The following is a 23,005-nucleotide window of genomic DNA, read 5'->3' on the forward strand; positions in this document are numbered from 1 at the left end:
ACACCAAAATACTGCATCTCAGGGAGTGGCAAAGTTCACAGGAGAAAAAAAATAATTAATAACATACTAATGTGTATAGGCGCAAGTTAAAATTATAGAATGCATTCACTTTGCTCATGAGGGCGCTCTTCATAGAGTTGACCCAAATAGAAGTGGCTCTTAACTAAGAAATAGATTAAGGAATTATAGCATGAAAATGCTGCATGCAAGTAATGTGGAAAGCAAATGAATGAAAGATAGCTAGTATCAAAGGAGAATAAACAGTGGAAAACGAGTTCAAAAAAAAGTGTTCTCTATAGCCCTGAAATATTGAGAAAAAGATAATTTTCTAATAAATAAATCAAGGGATAAATAAGGAAAATGGTAAGCAAAGTATGCTAGCAAAGTTTAGGAAACTAAAGACAAAAGTATAAATATTCACATGAAAGCCACATTAGAAGCAATGCATTTAAAATAAACCCAATTCTAATTAATCAAAGAGAGGACACAAATTGAAGTAGACAATTAGAATAAAATAAAATAAAGTAACAAAAAGTAAAATGTAAAGTATACAGCTCTACACAGATTTAGAGATTAGATGGCTTGGGAATTCATCTACTTGTATACAGTTTATAGACTAAATACACACACACCACTTACTTCACATTCATGTGCCTTATGAATTAGGATAAGGAGTAAAGTGAAAATAAGTGAGGTTATAGGATGTTACACTCATTAAATATGATAATAAATACCTGGAATTTAATATGGTGACTGACATACAGTCTCGGAAATAGCAGTTTACAAAAACAAAAATCAGATAAGAGAGATCTATGGCATGAAATGCAAAACAAAAATATGTCACTGAAAAAATTCCTTGATTGAAAACAAGATCTGTGACTCTGCAGAACCAAAAGGGTGTACCTTACTCAGGAAATTTGGATGCAAGTCTATCATATCCCTGACTTCTCTTGGGAAAGCTATGGAATTTCTAGAACAAAAAGGAAATTTTTATGTATCAGGCAAAAAGTAACACATTAGATAAAATAAATGAATAAACAATCAACTGATATATTTTTCATAGCATCATTCAATAAAGGTAATATGTAGCATATCACTTCAGTGTTAGCACAGAGAACAGAGAGAAAAGCCCCAAAATATTAGGATTTCTAGCAAAATCTTTCAAATATAGAACCTGATAAATAAATATTTTTAAAGATAAATCTATATCTTGGAGTTTTTTCACTGACTTTGTCTACCTTATTATACTTTTCCAGTCTTTCTATATTTTAATCAATTTTAAAAAGGGTGGCATAGTTATACCTGGAAAAAAAATAATTTTGCTTGGATTTGAGTTCCAAAATACAATTTCCTCGACCTCAGATTTTATTAATTATGTGGTCTTGGGTAAAACATAATTTTCGTGACTTGCGACTCCTTTCTTGACCTGGGCAATGGTTTGGAAGACCCAGTTCTGGAATTGAAATATTTCTGTAAACAACTTACAGTGTAAATGACAGATTATTCAGCTTAATTATTTCAGCTCAAATAGTGGCTGATAAAGTAGAGAAGGGTCCCAGGTTATTTCTTCTCACAACGAAATCCTATCAGAGTAAGACATCTAAGACATCAAACTAGAGAATGCTGTGTTCTAGAAACATGGCCAAGTTTATCAAAAGCTTTCACTTTATAGATAATGTATCACTATTCTCTTTGAAGGTTTTTCCTCCTAGGGAATTCCGGGCTTCAGAACTCAGTATCTGGAGCTTTTCTTTCCTTTCACACCAAACATCAAATATGTTCTTGCCGACTACCCTTACACAGCTAAAACTCTTATCAGAAGAAATGAAATCTGTTAGGATTGTTTACATATACCAAAAAGTTACCAAAAAGGTAGAAATTTATATAAGATTCTGGGCTTTCAGATAGAGGTTCTTGGGTAACTTTAAATTGTCAAAATTGATTACCAAGTAAGAAGGGCATTTCGATTTTCTTTTGTTTCCTGTTGTTCAGTGTATTAAAACTAGATCCACTAAATTCCCAACCTAAATTGTCACCCTGACCCTAGACTCACACCAATCTCAATTTAATTATTTTTGCGAAAAAAAATACTGGAAAAGAGTCTTCCTTCTTGTTCTCAGTGGATGGGTATAGGAAGAACATGAACAGAAGATGTTTGTTGTGTGCGGGACACCATACTCACCCTCTATTCCCTGAAGATGGCCTCTGATGAACATCTTGTTACAATTTAGCCCTGCACAAGCAAGTTCTCTTGATCCCTGCTGATCAAATCAAAGGAGGGTATTCATTATGGTAATAAATGAAAGGGGAGGATTTATCCATTTGCCTCAAATCATAGTCTCATGGTATACAGTGGGTTAGGATCTTTTACAGTAAGGAAAAGAGAGGGGAACAGAGAGATTCAGTACAGGCCTCCAGGTTTGCTTGTGTCTTTCAGACATCTTCAAGTTCCTTGTGGGATGGAAAGGAAGCTGAAGTCGGGCTGTGGCCTCCTGGGGAACAAGATACACATTCTGTCACTTTGTTTAGGTTCAAAGGAGGGTTGTTGGATTCATCCTCAGCAAGAGGATGTTTGGAGAAGTTACTTAACTCTAAAAGAAAAAAAAAAACTAATTGTTAAAGATGCATTTTGGTTACAATCTGACATTCAGCATGAATAATCAATGAGCTAAGCAGCTCTCGCTGTAGATCCATGAATCAGAGTTCACCTTTCATTGTTTATCCCTAAGCCTGGGTGTGGGAAAGATACCCTGCTCCACCTCTTCACTGGCTCAGCAAGGCTGGAAACAACTCAAACTGATTTACAGCCCCCTCATTTATATATGAGACCCTCGATTAAGACCTATATAGTAAAGGGGATGAGGTAATCTACACAGTACTTAAGCATAGTTTCAGATTGATGTTAAATGCTCAGCAGATGCATTTACCTTTCTTTAGGTCGATCTGAAAGTTCAGTGGAATGGTTGTAATATGCCACTCAGGAAGTGGCACTGAGTAAATAAACACCAGTCCCTTCATCGTGTGAACAGTACCAACAAATGCACGCAAGGTTGGCATTCAATCACGTCCTGAAATTTTTCTGCCAAAGCCATACATGGTAGCTGTGGCAGTTGATTCATATCTGGTCAGCTTTGGGTTGTCAATCTCATACCAAGAATAGCTTTCCCAAAGCCAAGTGCTATAAGTAACAGATGCTTGTGCCTCGCATGCACGTTTCTAGGTATGTTGTAGACAGCTAAGACTAAAGAACAGTCTGACCTAGGTAAATGAACCCAGGAAAAAGGGAAAAAAAATGTTTGCTGTTTTCTCAAGTCAATTGTCAAAATGTAATGGTATTTTCTATCCTCTTGCTCCAAAACATAATCGAGCATGAAAACTCATCCAACCTTAGCTGGGTGAATAATCCCCTATTAAGTTCCTCTGATAATGCCCACATCTGTTAGCTCATTAGAGGCAAAGTTGAATGCTACTTGGAATCAGTGTTAGGGACGTGTTTGGACGAGATGCACAGTCCTGGCTGGATTAGTTGCTCATTTATCTTTGCCCATCTTTACAAGTTTTAGCACAGCAGACAAGGACATGGTATCCAAGCTGGCGGCTGGGAAACTCCCAGGAAAGTTCTGACGTCGCAGCTGCTGGTCTGAAGGTTTGGCGAGTTGAAGATGACTGGCATGAAGCCCGATGAGCAGAGCCCAGCTGTGCCGGGTGTCTAGATAGACTGCAGATGGGGGAACCAGGTTTCACTTGCTGAGATTGCCAGACCTCACTGCTAGAGGTGAGGAGGAAGACAAGGGAAGGGAGGGGGAGGGGGAGGGGAGTAGGAGGGGGAGGGATAGGGGAGAGGGGAGGAGGAGGAGCAGAAGAACAAAGAAGAGCAAGAGGGAGAGGAGGGTGAAGCTGAGCACAGGCAGCTCCTGCATAGTATGAGCAATGCAGGTTACGTAATGAATCACAGTAAAAGAAGGAATTTATGGATTTTTGCAGAGTTCAAAATACTTTGAGCTGGGAAGAAGAAAGAAGAAAGCACTGACTGATGGCCAAAGCGAGAATTTCTTTGCTGCATCCATTCTTTCCTCCTCTGTGGTTCTACCCCATCCTGTTCCCATCATCCTCCTCTGGTCTCAAGGAATAGAATCCTTCATTGGGATTATGGAGCATAATTTCTCTACCTCAGCACAACATGTCTGTAACGCACAAGATCAGGAGTCTAAACAAAAGGAAACAACAACTAAAATGAGTGGATCTTGTAATATAAGTCAAAACAGTATATTGATTGATATGCATGCTTTGTGTTATTCTCTTCCAGAGACCATGCTACTTTTCAGGTAGGTTGTAAGTAACTAAGGTAGGCAAACTATTTGGCCTGGAGAGAAGCACCTGGATCACAGATGAAAGCCAGGTGCCAGAATGCAATAACATGAAAATTGCTGTCCAACAGGCTGTTTGCATTCTGAACTTGGGCAATGAATCTGATCACTCTCAGCGTTCATTCCATCCACAGCAAAAGTGAAATGATAAAAAAAAAAAAATCACTGCAGAATTGTTGTAAGGTTTAAGCAAAATATAAATTTAAAAAGCATGGTGCCTATCATGGACCCAATCTTTGCACCTCCCTGAAATTCATGCATTGAAATCTCATGCATGTTGTGGCATTTGGGAAAGGAGTCTCTGTGTGGTAACTGCATCATAGAAGATCAGCTCCCTGCAAGGGTGTGGTACCCCAATGAGAAGAAGCCACAGAGCCAACTTGTTCTCTGTCCCAGACATAAGGATGCCACACAAAGCCCCCAGCTGAAACACCAAAAAGGCTGTTGCTCAGAACCCATGTGCTGGTGTGAGCTTGAGCAAGGCCAAGAGACCTTGAGGGACAAATTCTAGTTGCTTCAGCCACCCAGAGTGTGTTGACAGGTTATAGTAAACCATCCTATGATTCCTAACTCTTGTTTAAAATTGAATGTGGGTAAATATTAAAATCAAATCAACTTTCTTTTGTACCACAAGAATTTAATTTTAAGTCAAGGTCACTGTTGTTGTTTTGCTGTCACCCCTGTGGAATTGCTAATGAAAGCCTAGGTTCCATGAAGGAGATTTCAGGTGTCCAGGAGGAGGAAAACTGGAAGGATGGTAAGACAGGTGCTTTATCTTTCGAACTTGCCATCATATTGATCTACTCATGCTGTCTCTGAGATACAGCCTCAGAAGATACCTACCTGAGCCTGCTGTACTCATGTGTACCTGCAATCCCAGCAGTTAGGGAAGTGGAGTCAGAAAACTGCAACTTTGAACACAGCCTGGGTCACTTAACAACACAGCCAGACCCTATCTCAAAATAAGAAATAAAGGACTGGGAACGCATCTTTGTGTGAGGTCCTTGGATGAAGCCCTTGGTACAATGACTACAGTAACATAAAAGAGATTGCTTCATGCACTGAGCCTGAGTTTTATTCAGCATTAACTAAAACTTTTTGGTTTGTTTCTGAAGAGACTAGAAACACTTACTATACCATGTATAATTATCTTCAAAGTATTTAGTGCAAGACATGAACCAAAAATATTTTTATACAAATGAAACAGTTAATAACACAAATTTTCTTTACAATGAAAGTAGTGTAAATGAAACAGATTAGCATATATATTGAAATATCTGTCAAACAATAGAATATGTAATTTAGGGGAGTTTATGAACTTGTCCCTATTTTCTATTTATTTCTCTTCGATACACCATTATAAGGTTGGCACCCCAGCTGTGACTGTTTTGTTAATCTCAATTTTTGTATTTCAAGTCATAGAGAACTATCTATTGGCACTGCTTATTAACTGAACCACTTAATAACAGTATAAATAATCTTTCTCAACTTTGAAAAGTATAAGAAGCATGTCTGAGAAAACACAGGGGCTCTGTAGATACACATAAAAAGAGGAAAAGATTGCTAGTTTTATTTTCTACTGCTATTAGTTACTGACCTGGACCAGCTATTTTATATACTGCAGTTCATTTAAACCTCACTGCAACTCGGCAAGCCAAGCAACATCAGTCATGAGAAGGTTTAAAAAAATAATAAATAGAAACAAAAGTGTACACAAACTCACCTATTATCACTGCTTTCCACTTCATATATATATATATATTCATTCTATTAAGATATTGTACTTGTCTTTGTATAATTGGCAGTGAAGATTAATTGATTAATAAACAAAACTATTCTCTTGATGGATTTTCAGTCTCCCTACTACATTAATAGTTAAGTGGAATTTCAACTGCATAAAGTATTAAACTGTTCTAATTCAAACTTTCTCATAATTTTTTTGGATCACAGTGAAAGGCCTTGTAAAAGTGTTGTAAAGGGTGCAAATCAGGAAACTATGGTTTTTTAATTACTTTTATTCATTTATTGATTGATTGATTGATTGACTGATTTTTACATCTGGCTTAAAGAGTCCCATAAATACATTTTTGAAACTAACTGATCTGTTATTATAATAGATAAATCTAGCTTAGGTTAAAACACATATACTTTCAGTGGTGCTCAAATTTCTTAAAATGTCAGTCAAAACAGGTTAGAGATTAATTATTGGTGTCTAATCAAGCAAAATAGATCCAATATATTTATACATATTAAATAGAGGGAAATGTGTGAAATCAAAGCCAGGAAGAACACATTAAATCTGTAATCGGTTAGCTTCATAGAATGAGTGGAAAATTATGTTCCAACTATTCAAGAAAAGGACAATGTATTAGGAGTGAAGACGCTGGGTTTTTTTTTCAAGCTTTAATTAGCATATTATGATGCTACGTAGTACATGCATTCACTATTCCAGAAGTGGTACTCACATGGGCCTTTTTCTACTTCCTTCACCCTCCTCTTCCTCCCATCTCCACACTTAAGGTGCCCCTTCTTTATTTCAAAGAACCAACTCTTTAAGTCATTGATTCTTTGCATTACACTGGTTGTCTCAATTTAGTTATTTTCCCCTCTAATCTTTATTGTTTTGTTTTTGTTTTTGTTCTAATCAGTTTCAGATTTTGGTTGCTCTTGTCACTCTAGATTCTTAAGATGCATAGCGAACTTAATCCTTGGGAATCGCTCATTCACAGCTGGGTTTCTACACCACAATCACCACTCTTAGAAGCTCTCATACAGCTGTCCAGCATCTTCCCTCTCTTCCTCACTTCTCCTGTCCACAGAAGGTTACACATTACCTCTGTTGATGCTTTGATTTCAGGCTCCCTGAGTTAATATGCTGAGGCCAGAGCAGATGTTTTAAGGAAAACAGCTGGTTTGAACAGTCTGTAGACGACAGGTAAATGGAAAAGTTGCACTCTGCCTAGGCATTTGGTTAACTGAGATACAGTTGGTGATTATCGTGGTTTCAGGCAGGCTGAGCTGATCCGAATGGTAGCATTTATGTCTCCTGGCTATGGTGAGCCAGCCCATAGGCCAATGGTCTGTGAATGGCAGTCACAGATGGGTGCTATGAGAAAATACGATTGGGCTGTGTCACTGAGCCAATGGCCATTTCCTACTGGGTGTCAACAAACAGGATAGAAAACAAAAGCTGCAGTATGGTAATGGGAGAAGACAGCGGAACATCAAACCTTCTTCTTAACACTGCTTGTAAAAGCTGATGGATCTCAGAGAAAGTCCATCACTTTTCTCAAACTCAGTTTTCTTGTGCACACAAAGAAGTTGAGAGTGATAGGCTGGAAATCTCAGATGAGAAATAGGCATACTCAAAAATAATAAAATGGAAGCCCCAGAAGTGACATACCCCGACCCCCATCTTCCTTGTAGGATATCTTGCTTCTTGAATTCAGATATGTGACCAGGACGTTTACTCAGAGCTAAACTCACATTGCTGCATATTGTTACTCTCTTCATAACTCCTCAAACCTTGACCTCAATATTTCAGAGCAGGTCTTCTCTGTCCCCAATTGTTTAAACCCTTCTTTCTGCAATCCCAATTATCTAAACAAAGAAAGCTCTAATACAAGCTCTTCCTCTTCACAGAATATCCAATTCACCCCTTGTGGTGAAACCCATCTCCCTTTCAGTGATGAGCTGATGGGCATCCTTAGCAGGATCTGCATGTCCTCACACTCTGTCCACTTTCCTTCTGAGCAAGAATGAAGTCTTCTAATTTCAACGACAAAGTAAATGATTTCCTTGGAAATACTTGTCTTTGCCTTTTTTACTCCATCTACTTCCACTACAATTCACTTTAATTGCCATCCTCTAAACATATCCACAACTAAGATGTAGATCATCGTTTCTCTTTCCCTGCTGGCCTTCATACTGATAAAATATATGATTACTTCCCCTATACTCATTCACAAACAAATGAAACATCTCACACTTTGCATGTTCTAAATCTATTAAGATTTTTTTTTTCTGTTTTTCTGGATTATACAAAATTGACTGCACAAACTTGTTTTCCATAAACTAAAAAGTTAGTAGTATAACTATCTTATCTATCTTTCATGGGTATGTATACATATATGATCAATTACACATATCTACATATTGTAATCTAAGTAACTACTTTGAAGATAACAATACACCATTGTTAATTTCCTATTGTCTTGTTTTGAAATTCTTTATCATTGTTTTTATTGGTTCTTTTTTCTCTTTAAAATTTAAAAAAATTGCTTTGAACTCAGTAATCAATTTCTGTTACCTCAGCCCAGGGTAAAACCAAAGACCTACTTCCTCTTCCTTAAATGAGTTGTAAATCTTTCTTGAAAAAATGAAAGAGGAAGCTTGCAAGTTTGTAGATCCAGGCCATCAAAAGATTAAGGAGATTTCCTCGGAGCTTCTGTGTGGACTGACCACATACTTGCCTCTTTCTCCTGACCTGGATCCCAGTATTTGATACCAGGGTGGGTGAGAAACAGTGAAGACAACTTTAGTTAACAAAGGGTGCAAAATAACGTTTATCAGAGTGGATACAAGACAAAACTCTCACTCATTTTATAACTATTAATTAGTTATATTCAAAATTGAAAACTTTCCCACAAAGAATCTTTGAGGTCAGTATTATTTCTGCTATGAGTTCTATCAAAGAATGAAAAAGTAAATAACACCAATCTCATGAAAGCTCTTCCAGTAAAAACAAGTGAGGAAAGATAGCGTGACGTTACACCGAGCTCTAACAAAGGCCACAACCAAAACTAAGATTAAAAGTGAATGATCACCCTAGATATGTGCTCAAATATTCTGAAAATGTTAGAAACATATTTCCAGAACATATTAAATGGATTGAAATTCAATGCTAATTAAGAAAATGTAAGTATTTTGTTTGATCCTATGTTGCAACGAAACAACCACAATAACAACTACGGCCGTATCTCTCATTTGTGAGGGCTGAGCAAGATCTGCAGTCATTCGCATCTGCAGTGTCTCATATGGTTGCAGCCAGAAGGCAGCCAGGTTTACAGCCACCTGAAGACTCTGTGCATCATTCCCAAGGTGACTAGGTCGACAGATGCTCCGGGGGACTGACTGTCAGCTATAGCTGCCGGTTTCACAGGGGCACTTGTCTTGACATGGAAGCTGAGTGTCAATGGGACACTCCAAGAACAATTGTTACAAATATTCAGACATCGCCAGACCAGTTACAGGCTCTGCCTGCAGCAAGAAGGTGTCTTACCACTACATTACACTGGTAAGCAAAGTCACAAGTTCTGTCAGATTCAAAAGATTACAGAAATCGACTTGACTGCTTAATGGTTAAATAATACTTGTGTGTTAGAATTTGGATGCTAGATATCATTGCATTTATATTTTGGGGGAAAAAATTTGCCATGATTGATCTCATACCCAAAAATTTAAATTCTTCCCATGAATGTAACATTCATCCACTGTCCACCTTAATTCAAAGCTTCATCTCACTATGATGTCAGCTCCGAGTGCAGGGCATAATCATCTAAACCAAAGTCCTCAGTGTGTGATTTCTTAACTTCTGCCCTTCGGGTACTTCCTGTATCTCTTCCTGGTTTTGTTTCCAGTACCGGGGATTGAAATCAGCGCCTTTGCACCAAACTTCATCCTCAACTCATTATTTATGTATTTATTTATATTTAAAGGCATAATATTGCTAAAATGCTAAGTTTCCTAGACTGGGCTTGAATTTGTGATGTTCCTGCTTCAACCTCACAGAGTGCTGTGATCATAGATACACATCACCATGCCTGATCAAGCCTAGTTTCCTCTTACCATGAAGACCTGCAAACTAAAGATGCCTATATTGATCACCCACTACATTCAGCACAAAAAAATAAGAAAAAATGTCATAAAGTGGTAGGCACTGCTACTCAATGGGGAATGGGATGTGTGCAGTGTTTGCTGGCCTACAATAACTCTCAATCCAGATGGACACCTGTTCCCGCTTCACCAATTAACCCTGACCCTCCTTCTTTATAGTGCATCTCTCTATTCCCAAGGCTCTCGGCTCTGCTTTCTGAGTCATCTGTCCTTTCTCTAACAAATAACACATGGTATATTACTTTGCATAGGACAGGATCTAAAATACATTATGTTGTAAAAAAGGGTCACACAAAATAGGCATATTAGCTGATGTAACAGTTGAATAAAGTTCCTTCCAAAATCCATAATTTGAAGCCTCAGTACTCAAAATGTGACCCTATTTGGGAATAAGTTAACTGCAGTTATTAATTGAGAGCAGGTCATACCCTGGTATACTACACTCCAAATCCAATATAAGTGTTCTTGTAGAAGAAATTAGTGTTTTTCCTGCAAAAGACAATGTAAATAAAATGAGCAAGAAAAGCCAAAAACTGGGAAGAAGTATTTAGATTTAATATTTAGTATTTAGTCATATTTAAAGTGACATATCAGATAAAGAAATATCTCAAATATTCAAAAATAGACCCAAAATTAAACTATGAAAACAACAAAGTTAAAAATAATCACAAGACTTAAATATACCCCTCATCAAAAAAGACACACAGCAAGACAGGATATGAAAGGATGTTCCATAGCATATGTTAGCAGGAAACTGAAAAGCAAAATAATGAGATAATATCACACATTTCTTATAATGGTCAAAATCTCAGGAGAACCTTGACTGATAAAATTAGTTTCTCGAATACCAATGAAAATATAGATACTATTCATTGTTTTGATTTATTCCTTAAAATTTGCATTTTTACATTTAATATTGAAAGTAGAAAATGAAATTGAATATTTCAGGTCATAAATATTGACATTTTTCTGTTCCTTACAAATATTTACCCTAATTAATGCTATAAAGCTAGTTTCCTGAGAATAACATTTTGCTTCATGGTAGAACACTTACTGTAATTTAGATTTTAAAACTATAAACAGCTTAAACATCTGACTGAATGCAAAGATATTCTCAACTGTAGCAAAAATGTTTAAGCATTGAAAATTAATGACTTTGCATCCATTTAGTGTAAAATTCCAAAGACCGTACCCCAAAGGCCACATGGCTGCATGATTTGCTGCTTATTTCTGCACCTCTTATCTATCCCTTCACTTTGTCATTGAAGACACAGATTTGTCCCATGATTTAATTCACACTAATTCAGTTCCTGCTCAGTTTTTTTTTTCTTATCTAGAACATTTAGTTCTTTCATGTCTAGATCATTATTTCTCTAAGATACTTGCAAGGGTTACTTTCCTGCTGGCTTTAGATCTTAATTATGTTATTAGGTATTCCATTTTCTCACATAATTTCTCTAACAGTCCTGTATAAGAGGGCAACTGTCTATTCCTCTGACCCTACAGTAAACTTACTTAAAAGGCACCAATCATTAAACTTACTTAAAAGGCACCAATATTTTAAAGAGGATAAAACAGAATAAAACCATTCAAAACAAACCAGTATAAGAGATGCAGGACTTTGAAACATTATGAAATCAACAATAGTTACCATTATGCCTTTTGATGTCTTCAAAATAGCTGCAGATAACTTTGGACATAGTAAAAATCAAGCAGAACAGAAACAATAAAAATAAAACAATGAATGCAATAAGTGACGTCAAAGCAAATCAATAGTAAACCCAAAACTGCTATATAATAAATCTTTCTATCCTTGAATTAGCTACTCCTAGATTGAACATAGTCAAACAAAACAAAAGAAAATAAAACCCAACCCAACAAAACAATGGAAATGATATAGGACCTCAAAACAATACCACAGGGAATTAACAATGGCTGACTCTTCAGAAAGAGATTCTCCTGTAGATGTTACACAGCGCACCACTATCCTATAAACCTATGATCAGACCATTGGCCTTAGAACATCCAATTGCATTTCACCTCGATAGCTGTCATCACAGCCTGTATTTCTCTGGATAAGCCAGTGACTTACAGGATGGGGTTGGGTACTTCTTGTTTGCCAGCCCACCTGCTGGGAGGGGCTAGAGTCTGGCAGTTCCCAGTCCAGCAGCAGCCATTGCATGGCACTGGTTCCCAAACTGGGTTTGTTTGCTGGTGTGGCCTTGTTCTCTCTTCCATCAGTCCTATCATGTTATATTGTAAATTAACCTGTGTTTTATGACTTGTACCTCCTTGCCACTGTAAATACAGTTTGAATCACTTATTCACATTTAATTACCATATGTCACACACTAAGAAATAATGTTTGATGCCTAATAAGTATTTTATAAACTAATTTGATAAAAAAATAGTCTCCTCACTATTACCCCACTGTACAGGGATTTTCATATCCCAAGATTTTAAAAAGTATTTCACAGTGTTCCACTTTTAAATGTACACCTCATTTTATTTAATAGAATTCTTTTTCTGGAGCTCTGTTGGATATTATGTTGGATATTGGTGTTTTAGAACATATACCTTTCATCAGAATTATTGTAATGGAAGTCTATGTTAAATTAAACTATATTCATTGTCTACTATTGGCCAATCACTATGAATTAAATCTCATGTTTAAGTATTTTAACTTTCATTTTAGTATATGCGCAGCTAAAGTGAGCACAACATTTTAAATTTGAGAGCCACATCTTCCTTACTTTCTGTATTCCTTTAAGCAAAGAGATTTACCACAAAGATGCATGAAAAATATTTCTAACTAGTTATTTCAGAATAGCCTTCCTTCCATCCGGTCCTCTCTCTTGCTGTATTTAGCTGCATTGCATTCTGCGTTTCCCATCTAACCTTAGAATGAGTTCCAAAGATAACCTTGTAACTACCGGAAAACAGACAGAGCTACTTGGGCTATGTGAATTGGCCTTTGTCTGCTCTGATGTTGCTTAATTTCCTTTATTCTTTTTGTCTTAGGTGTTTTATTATTTATAAATATAAATATAAGACAGCAATGATCACTTACATACTCTACTTTATAGGACTCCTCCCTGGGGATACATCCAACTCTAACAATTACAGTCTCCTGTAAGTTGAAACCAGGTCATGGTGACTCCTGAAATTTCCCTGTAAATTAGGGTGAAATTGGCATTGCTTGAAGTTCCAAGGCCTTTATGATGAATTGAGTACAGGGCCTTCAACACTGAGTCCTAGTTCTGCTCTTCTTTTTGGAGTTAAATGCTGGCTCAATATCGTGCTATGCAATAAGAGAGGGAACCATGGAAGCAATTTTAGAATAGTAACGTCACACTCTAAAAGTACATTCACACGGGGACAAAAAGTACTCTCTAAAAATAGTTTGACACCAGAAACAGAACAAAACAAAACATAAAGGGCCTCAGAGCTAAGACATTGCCAAGAGTTTTCCAAACTGCCACACTAAAGTATATGCTACGATAAAGTGAGTCAAATAGGTTGCTTTCTCAGCGTATCTAAAAGTTCTGTTTATGCTCTTATTCTGCAGTCTATGAAGTATACAATAGCATCATATCCTCAAAAGCAATGCAGTACTTCAGATTTTTTAAAAAAGCTTTTTTATTTAAAAATGTTGAAGATTATCTGAGCATTTCACAAATCCTACCTGGAAATTTTCACGGGTGGAGAGTCCTGGCTGGGTGTCGATGGGTGCTGGCTGATCAGGGCCATGGTTGGTGAAGGTCGGAGCAACTGTGGTCACTTCTTAAAGTAAGACAATTAATGTTTTCACATTATTTGAGTCTTGTTTTTCCAAGAGATTTTTTTATGAGACAATTCTTTCGCTAGCATTTTGTCCACATTAGACCTTCATTTACATTGGAGTCAATCCTCTGAAATCCCATCTCTGCTTTATCACATGTTTCTATAATAGTCTAAAAGTTTTATCATCATTTTTACAATGTTTGCATCATTTTTACAGGTCTTAACTTCCATCTGTAGAAATTACTTCCTGAAGGCACAATTTCTAATGTGTTAGTGGAATTGCAGCTGTTGAGTCACGTCTTTAGATTCCAGCTCTAGTTCTACTTCTCTTGCCTTTCTCACTACATCTCTAAGAATTTATGAGGTCTTCTAGTCATCTATGAGAGATGAATCAACTTCTCCCAGACTTCTGTTCAAGTTGATGGTTTGAGCTCCTCTAATAAATCACTTATGTTCTTAATTGCCTCTAGAACAGTAAATCATTTCCAGATGCTCTTCAATGTACTCCTCATCCATCAGAGGATTTATTATCTATGGTACAAATTTACTTCATATGTAATATGATTTGAAAGGCAAAATTACTACATGGTCCACAGGCAGCACAATAAATGTGCTAGCAAGTGTGAAATCATATTCATCTCATACGACATCTCATCAGAGCTCTTTGGTGACCAAGTACAGTGGTAATGTCTTGAAAGAACTCTGTCTGAAAGGTAGTATGACTGTGAAACCCACTAGGCTTTCCAGAACCCTAAAGAAGCATAGTATTCATTTGAAAATCACCAACTGCTTTAGTTCCCACCAAGAAGGTCTGCCAGTCCTTTGAAGCTTGAAACCAGGCTTTGACATTTCTTCAGCTAGAGAACTTCTAGATGACGTCTTCTTCCAATGACAGGGCTGCTTTATTAGCAGCAAATGTCTCTTGTATAGCGTTACCATGTTCATTCATTATCTTAAGTAAGTCTTCTAAACAATGTTATGTTTCAGAAACGGCTTCATTATTTAAGCACCATGAATTAATTTCCACTAGCTTCAAACTCTGCTTCTACTAAAGCTTTCTCCATGACAGCAATAAATCAGGGCCACATTTTGTCATTTTTGTATTCACTGAAGTTTCTTCAAGAACTTTTCCTTTGACTTTGCAACCTAGAAACTATTTGGGACAAGAGAATGTCTTTCATTCTCTGTTAGCTTTCAATGTGTCTTCCTTACCAAGTTTAAAAATTTTTAGCTTTTGATTTGAAGTGAGAAAGTTGTGATTCACTCTTCTACTTAAACACTTAAAAGCCTTGTGGGTTATCCGCTGGCCTACTGCACTATTGTGTCTCAGAGAATAGAGGCCAGGGAAAGGAGAAAATAGGACGATAGTGGTGAAGAATCAGAACAAAGTGATTCTCATAATTAAGGGGGCCATCTTCCATGGACAGGGTATGTGCCCCAAATCAACACCAGTAAGTCAACCAAAAAAGAGTAATACAGGTCACAGGACAAGGAGGAGTAAAAGCTTGAAATATCCTTGCCACACTGTAACTTACACACAAAACAAACACAAGCTTTTTGAAAATATGGCATTTGTTTATTTGCTTAGGGAAACATTGCCACAAATCTTTAATTTGTAAAACAGTATCTGTCAAGTGCACTAAAGCAAAAAGACAATAAGTATGCCTGCTTTAAAAGTGGAAAATGTTCCCAGATGACTTGGTTGAAAAAAATAAAACCCTGATGTCTTCAGGCCCTGAGAGTATATAAATGTTGGCTAAATCTTTAAAACAAAATTTGCTGAAAAATTCAAGGATTCACAGAATAATTTAAACTAACCTGCTATTTTCTTTCGAATATACTACATATAGAAATAAGTCTCTGAGGCTATGTTTCTATGATATTTGTACATATTTTTGGGGTACAGTACAATGTGTTGGTTCATGCACACACTGGGTAATGATCAATGCTGAGTAATAAGCCAATTCATTATTGTTTAACTTTTATTATTTCCTCATAATGATTACAACCAAATTCACCTCGCCAACTATGAGAAACATAATACATTATTTTTAATAATATTCATCATTTTACAGCGGAAGGAATAAATTTTCATAGGGTGGCGATACAGTGAATTGGTAACCAAGACTGTGTTTCAGAAATTTTATAACAAATTCATGTTCAAATTCCCCATATCAATGATTATACAACTAGGAGAAGGGCCAATATTGAATGTCAGTTGTTAAATATTTATTAAGTACCCATATATGTCTAACACACTTATAGGTTGAAAATATATAAATAGTAATAATATTTGTCTTCCTGCAATATTTCACCTTAGCCCTGTAGGGTAGAAAGTACATTTGCTTTTATTAGTTTAATACACAGAAAACAACTGTTGTCCAGAGACGTTAATAATCTAAGTGAATCACCTAAGTTGCTATACATTGTAAGTTGAATAATTTGATGATAATAATCTAATTCCAAGTTTACGCTTTGTTTCTGCAATAGTTGCAGTTGGTGCTCTTTATCACCTTTTGACCTGTGGTTTACAAACTATTCAGAAGAATTCCTGGGCAACCAAGAGCCACTAACTAGATGGTTTTCTGGCATAGTGTTACCAGGTGAATGATCTTTCTGTAATGGTGGAAACATCTGTACTGATCAATATATTATCTGTTCCCACATATGGCAGAGTTCATGAGGTGATGTTGGTTTTCCCAAGGAACCAAGCTACTAATAAACTGCATTGCTACATGAACTTTAGTGACTTTGTGTACATTTTAATAGCCACATGTGGCTAGTGAATCATTTTTACTTAATCACAGGAAAATAAAACACCTATTCTTATGCAAATACCTGGATGAATCATGACATACTCTAAGCACAGAGAATGAATAACTACAAAATGAGAAATTCAAAGCAAATTCTACCAGATGCAGACCGAACTAGCCCTCAAATCCCAGAGGGTGTATTGCTTTAACCTTTAGGGCCCTTGGGTGAAAACATTTGAGAAAATGTAAATAGAATGGTTATGTTTTTCTGTTTCTTCATTTTGATCTCACAATTGAGAGAAAACAGCAATTATACTTTTAAAATCATGTAAATATCGGTTCCATTATACTTTTAAAATAATACATTAAAGTAAATGGGGCTGGAGCAGAGTTCAAATATCACCAGGTTCGGTGACCTTCTGTCCCAGAAATGAGGCATCTGCTGCCGTAGGGACGTTACTGACTGAGGTGTCTACATAGATAATAAGTCTCAGGCCGAGTTGAGAGTTCTGGTTTGCAGGCCTCAGGTCAGGATTGGAGATTATCCCTAACACATCCCCTTACATCACACCCAGTTAGGTTTCCTGCCAATATTTCCTCGCACACAGGAAAGGTGAATTTCTCACTCTTTGCTTATGTGTTGTGGCAGGTGTGTGCAGCAATGGGAAACATTTAAGAGTGAAGGAAAAGTGACATTTCAGAATGTTTTCCCTACCACAAAAAGAAAGAGGGCCACTGTGTACCGACCAGCTAAGCCACTGGCAAGGTCTCTCCTGACGGCACACAACTGCCATGAATGCCTGTGAGACGTTTAAACATCTCATGAGGACTCAGACTATTGAGATTTCTCCATAGACAGTTTATGGCATCTCTGCAGTCATACTGCAAAACAGAAGTGATTGTTAGCAGTCATGATTGAAAGAGTTTTTGGCATGGTAAAAGAGTGAAATATAAAGTAAAAGTAGTCTTTATTCCAAGGACGTGGAGAGGAGTCCATGACCATAGGCAGTCTGGGTTCCTCTGCCTGGACCCAGGGATATGGGATATATATATATATAACCTCTGTCCGGGGGTGGTGCTTAAGGCGGGCATTGATGCCGGGGGAGCAGTGATTAGAACTTTTTTCTCACACACTAGGAAAGAAAAAAGGAAGTTGTAATAGGGGAAAGAGGAAGTGACCTCAAGGTAAACATCCCTTGGTTCCACCTCCCACTGCCATAATATCGTGTAACCTATTTCAGGGGAAAACTCTTTCAGTGATATAGGTAATTTGGAAACAGATACCATGTTGTTGTATCTGTCATTCACATCCATGAGCATGAGTCTCACAGACATTGCCTTGAATAGCAGAAGTGAGGCTCTTCAGGATGACCACAGTAGCCATCTCCAAAATGTAAAATATAGCGTTCATGGACTACTCTGCCTGGAGATGGCTATGGTTTTAAAAACAAAACTCTGGCCATCATACATATTGAGTATCTATGGCATGAAAAAGAGTATGAACCCATGTTCCACCTCAGATCATCTCTTTTCAATGTATCAAAAGTCTTTATACACAGAAAAGCAGAAATGATCTGGATTTATAATCACAAATTATCTCTTTTTTTGGCTTCCTTAATCAATCTGAGAATCAGTGTGAATATTCTATGGATACTAGGATAAAATTATATATCATTCATTTTCCCACCTCTGACCTAGGAAACCAAACTACTCCAAATTCCCATTGGTGTCCGAGCTAGCACAAATAATAGGACTGCCAAATTGGACTCTAACACATCAGAGACCTTATATAGCACTGTGCTTCACCAACAACCCAGAGGACTGATTAGTCCACAGAGAGGCTCAGAAAATGAAGAAAGAAGCCTGGTAGGTCAGGGCACCTCCCACTCTGACTCATCTTCCTGTTTCAGAACTGTACTCTGTTCCAGAGTAACAGATAGGACCGCCAACTGAGGACTTTTTACCTAACACAGTGAGGAGACTTTTTGTTATAAAACATGCATTTTAACTGGGCGTGGTGGCTCATGCCTATAATCCCAGCACTCTGGGAGGCTGAGGCAGGAGGATCATTGCGAGCTCCAGACCAGCCTGGGCTACAAAGTGAGCTCAAGGCCAGCCTGAACTGCACAGTAAGACCCTGTCTCAAAAAGACAAAAAAAAAAAAACGTGCATTTTATTTTTTGCCAATATAAAGCTATGAGTTTCATCTACATAAACTAATGATGAACAACTTTCAGATTAAAAATTTAAAATACTTTTTATTATAGCATCAGGAATTAGAAGTCATGTAGCTTTACATTTAACAATGAATGTGTAGGAACTTCTACAAAGAAATGAAATGAAAAGGAAAAGGAAAATAATTCTCCCTCCAAAAAACCCTATAAGCCTAGAGAAAGTATTTTTTTTAAAAAGCTTTTTAAAATATTGCAGAGATATTTCATGTTTGTTGATTGCAAAATATGATCTTATTAGTAAATCAGTATAGCTACTAAAACATGCCAAGAAGAAATTCTGTAGACAATTAAAATCCTTTCTCCTGTTTTATTTGCTTTATTTACTTTTATTATAATGCATCTACATTTTGTACTCCAAAGATTAGTATAACTTACATTACTTTTCCAACAGGCCCAAGCTTCATCTACTGTGAGTTTATTCAATATTACTGATCATATGTCCAAAGAAAGACCCTCAGGGTGTTAACCAGATGGAACTTGTTATTAGTCTACTTACCTGATGGCCCATTTGATAAAGGAGTCTGCCACCTGGCTTCTTTTTCTTCATCTACTTCAGGAATACATTGTTCTCAAAAGTGTTAAACATGTTACATGACAGCTATTTCAACCTCTACCTCTCGTTTGTTAAGAAACAAGTTTCATTGAATAATATAGCAAAGATTTTTCTGCATCACAAATGTCACACTTCAGGCACTGTAGAATGGGAAGAAGAGAGAGATCAACATTCTCAGGACAATCGGAAGGCCACTGGAATATTCAACTTATTTTACACTTGAAAATGACGTAAGAACTGAAGATTGTGAGTTCTGCACTAGTTCCCAGGTGCTTAGCAAATCTGCTAATAAGAATGAACGGTGTGCAACAGGCAACAGAACCGTGGCGGGAAGGAAAAGAAACACATCTCGGTCATACCGACTTCTGATTGCCTCCGAGGAATATTTGCAAATTTTTTTTATTTATAAGATTCTAAAAAGGAGAAAAGAAAGAAAACATTATATTGCTTTATATCAAAATTAAGATATGGATTTTACAGAGCCAGGATAGACTCTGAAAGTATTCGAATTTCCCTACATGACAAATACTATTTGATGCAAAATTTACAGGGATGATGACATAATATTCCTTGAACTGTAATAATTTATTTGATAGTTTGTTTTCTTGTAAATTTGTGTGCATTAGATATGACTGACAGTGAGATGGGAGGGAGAGAGAGACAGAGAGAGACAGAGAGACACAAAGAGACACAGAGAGACAGAGAGAGACAGAGAGGGAATTGATTTCAACAGTGATGACTGTCAGCCTCTTAAATTCAGGAAACACTATTCAACTTTAGTCCTAATTGTTTGGATGTCAAATTATTCATGGAGTTTCTCGTGTATTCTGAACACACAAGAAGAATTATAGGCAATGGTAATTTCTAGTACAAATCAAAAGCCATAAACGTGGCCCTGCTTTATGGGGATGAGTGCAGTGGGTGCTGTTCTGTTATGGCCTTTGTGTTTCTGGCCACCCAAAGCACCCCTTATTTCATGCCGTCCAGCTGTTAGCCTGGAAAGAATGCAGAGAAGGATGACAGAACAAATGTGCATTGCATCTGGCATTTGTGTCCTTTTGCTAGAAAAGGTGAAGCTGGTTTAAAATCTTTTCTCCTTTTTTGATGAAAAGCTCAGAATGAGGCCTCTTTACAACAACAATATCTGAGACTTCCTCCTTTAAAAAAAAGTCACCTCCAGGAGACTTGCATTCAGAAGATACAAAACCATCCAACTCATTAGATGCTGATTAAAATCAAAATGAATTAGGCAAAAATTTGCCCACATTAAGAAAAACTTCAAAAACTGTGGAAGAGTAAAGAATAAAAGAACTCTTTACCCATTTCCCTGTTTTCTAATTCATAACATCATTGAAAAAATAGAACACTGAAATGTCTTCAGAATTGATCTAGTCCAGTAGCAAACAGACTAAGCATTAATTTACAAGTGTTTTTAAATGGTATACTTCTTCCATTTTTTTCTAATGAATCATTATTTCTCAACATAAAAAATAGATTTATAATTCTAAATTGTGGAAACAAAGCCATAGTATTATAAGATGTCAGCTCTGTATTGATCCTCAAATTGGGACTCTTAATAAAATTTTGAAAAGTACCCATTGTCAGTCTTTTATGCTATTATAACAAAGTGGTTGAGCCTGGGTAATTTCCAAAGAACAGAAAGTTATTTCTGACAGTTCTGAAGTCTGGTATATTTAAGACCAACATGTCACTTTCTAGAGTCTGTGGAAGACCCTTTTGCTTTTTTTATGCTGGTGCAGGTGAAAGACCCTGTCCCAGAACTGTTGCAAGCCTCTTTTACAAGCCTTAATCCATTCACAAAGAAAGAAGGAAGGAAGGAAGGAAAGAAAGAAAGAAAGAAAGAAAGAAAGAAAGAAAGAAAGAAAGAAAAAGAAATGAAAGAAAGAAAGAAAGAAAGAAAGAAAGAAAGAAAGAAAGCAAGCAAGCAAGCTTGTGTGGTCTAATCACATTTTGCATACCCTACATCTCAATAAGATTGTATTATATAAATCTGATATTTGGAACATGTAGATTCAAGCTGTAATAATACCCATTTACCACAGCATTTCTCCCAAGTTGATAGCAAGACCAATATATGGAGAATAGAAATCTAAATTTCAGGAACCTATTACGCAGTGCTTATATTATTGGGAAGTTCTGGTGGTGTGTCAAAATCTTTCAACTCACACACTAAACTTGTTTCCCTAAGAGGAAAAATGCGTATTTATTTTTCAGACTTTGAAATCTTCCCTATTCTGGAATTCTCCTTCTACCACATTTTTAGAGTCATCCTTCTTTTGTTTTTCCTCTCTGAATTACCTTTACTTTATTTAAATATTTTTAAAATGTATTCTCCAAAAATATAAGACTATTTCCTCATGAGTTCTCTTTCCTGAGTGTCTTTAGCTGTGCAGTGCTGGCTGCCTCAATGTCCTGAATCCATTCAAACACTGACCTTCCATTGTTATTTTCACCTTGGGAAGAGCCAGAATTTGTTCACTGCCAGATCTGATAAACAAGGTGGATGAAGACACAGCATCACATTTTCACAGACCCGCTTCTCCGTTGGATGATACTTGGCAGCAACTTTCACACAATTTTTTTTTTTAATCACACTTCATAAAGATACTCAGGAAAGAAGACTTTCAGAGCTGCATCAGGGAGTGGCAAAAACTATGGATAAGTGCATGCAAACTTAGGTGGACAACTTCTAGGGGATTCGTGGCAATGTGTCTTTTACTATAATATATATTTAAATTTAAATATTCACTTTATTTTTGATCAACCCTCAGACAAGGAGTACTCCATCCAGCAGCATTGCAATCCACATGCTTCTCACACGCACTCACATGGACATTCTTGGGAACAGAGGGTGAGGTAGGTCACACAACTCAACAGTGTTAAGATGTTGGAATTATCAGGTATCTTTCCAGACTAATGCAGTCTAAAACTGAGCATCATTTACAGAAGTTATCACAGGAAAATGAAGTTTGCTCCTTAATGACCACAGAACCAAATAAAATATTTCAAGCTTCCTTTGCTACCGTTGGCCCACCGTGAACTGTTTCCCCTCTGTCATGCCACCTTCTTAGGGCCCCGCTGATGATGGACTGAAACCTCTTTGAAACTGTGAGCCAAATAAACCTTTTCCCCTAAAACTAACTAAGGCAGCTTGTACACATGGGGTTGCATGGGAGCCAAGATTACGCTATAAATCAATGCACTCATGAAGACACAATATGCAACCACTATCACCACCTATATCTACTCTGAACACCAATATCAGTACATCAAAAAACAGTCATTGTACTTTGGCCATAACATCATAGAAATATTTGTGGTCTCACAAAGTGGTTATTTGGATACACTCATCTAGTGTAAGTGCCTATATTTTGATACTTGTGTTAGAAAGGCAAGCCC

The sequence above is a fragment of the Cavia porcellus genome, unplaced genomic scaffold (assembly GCF_034190915.1).
Source record: "Cavia porcellus strain 051 isolate PalLab524CR breed Dunkin Hartley unplaced genomic scaffold, mCavPor4.1 scaffold_8, whole genome shotgun sequence".
Lineage (NCBI taxonomy): Eukaryota > Metazoa > Chordata > Mammalia > Rodentia > Caviidae > Cavia > Cavia porcellus.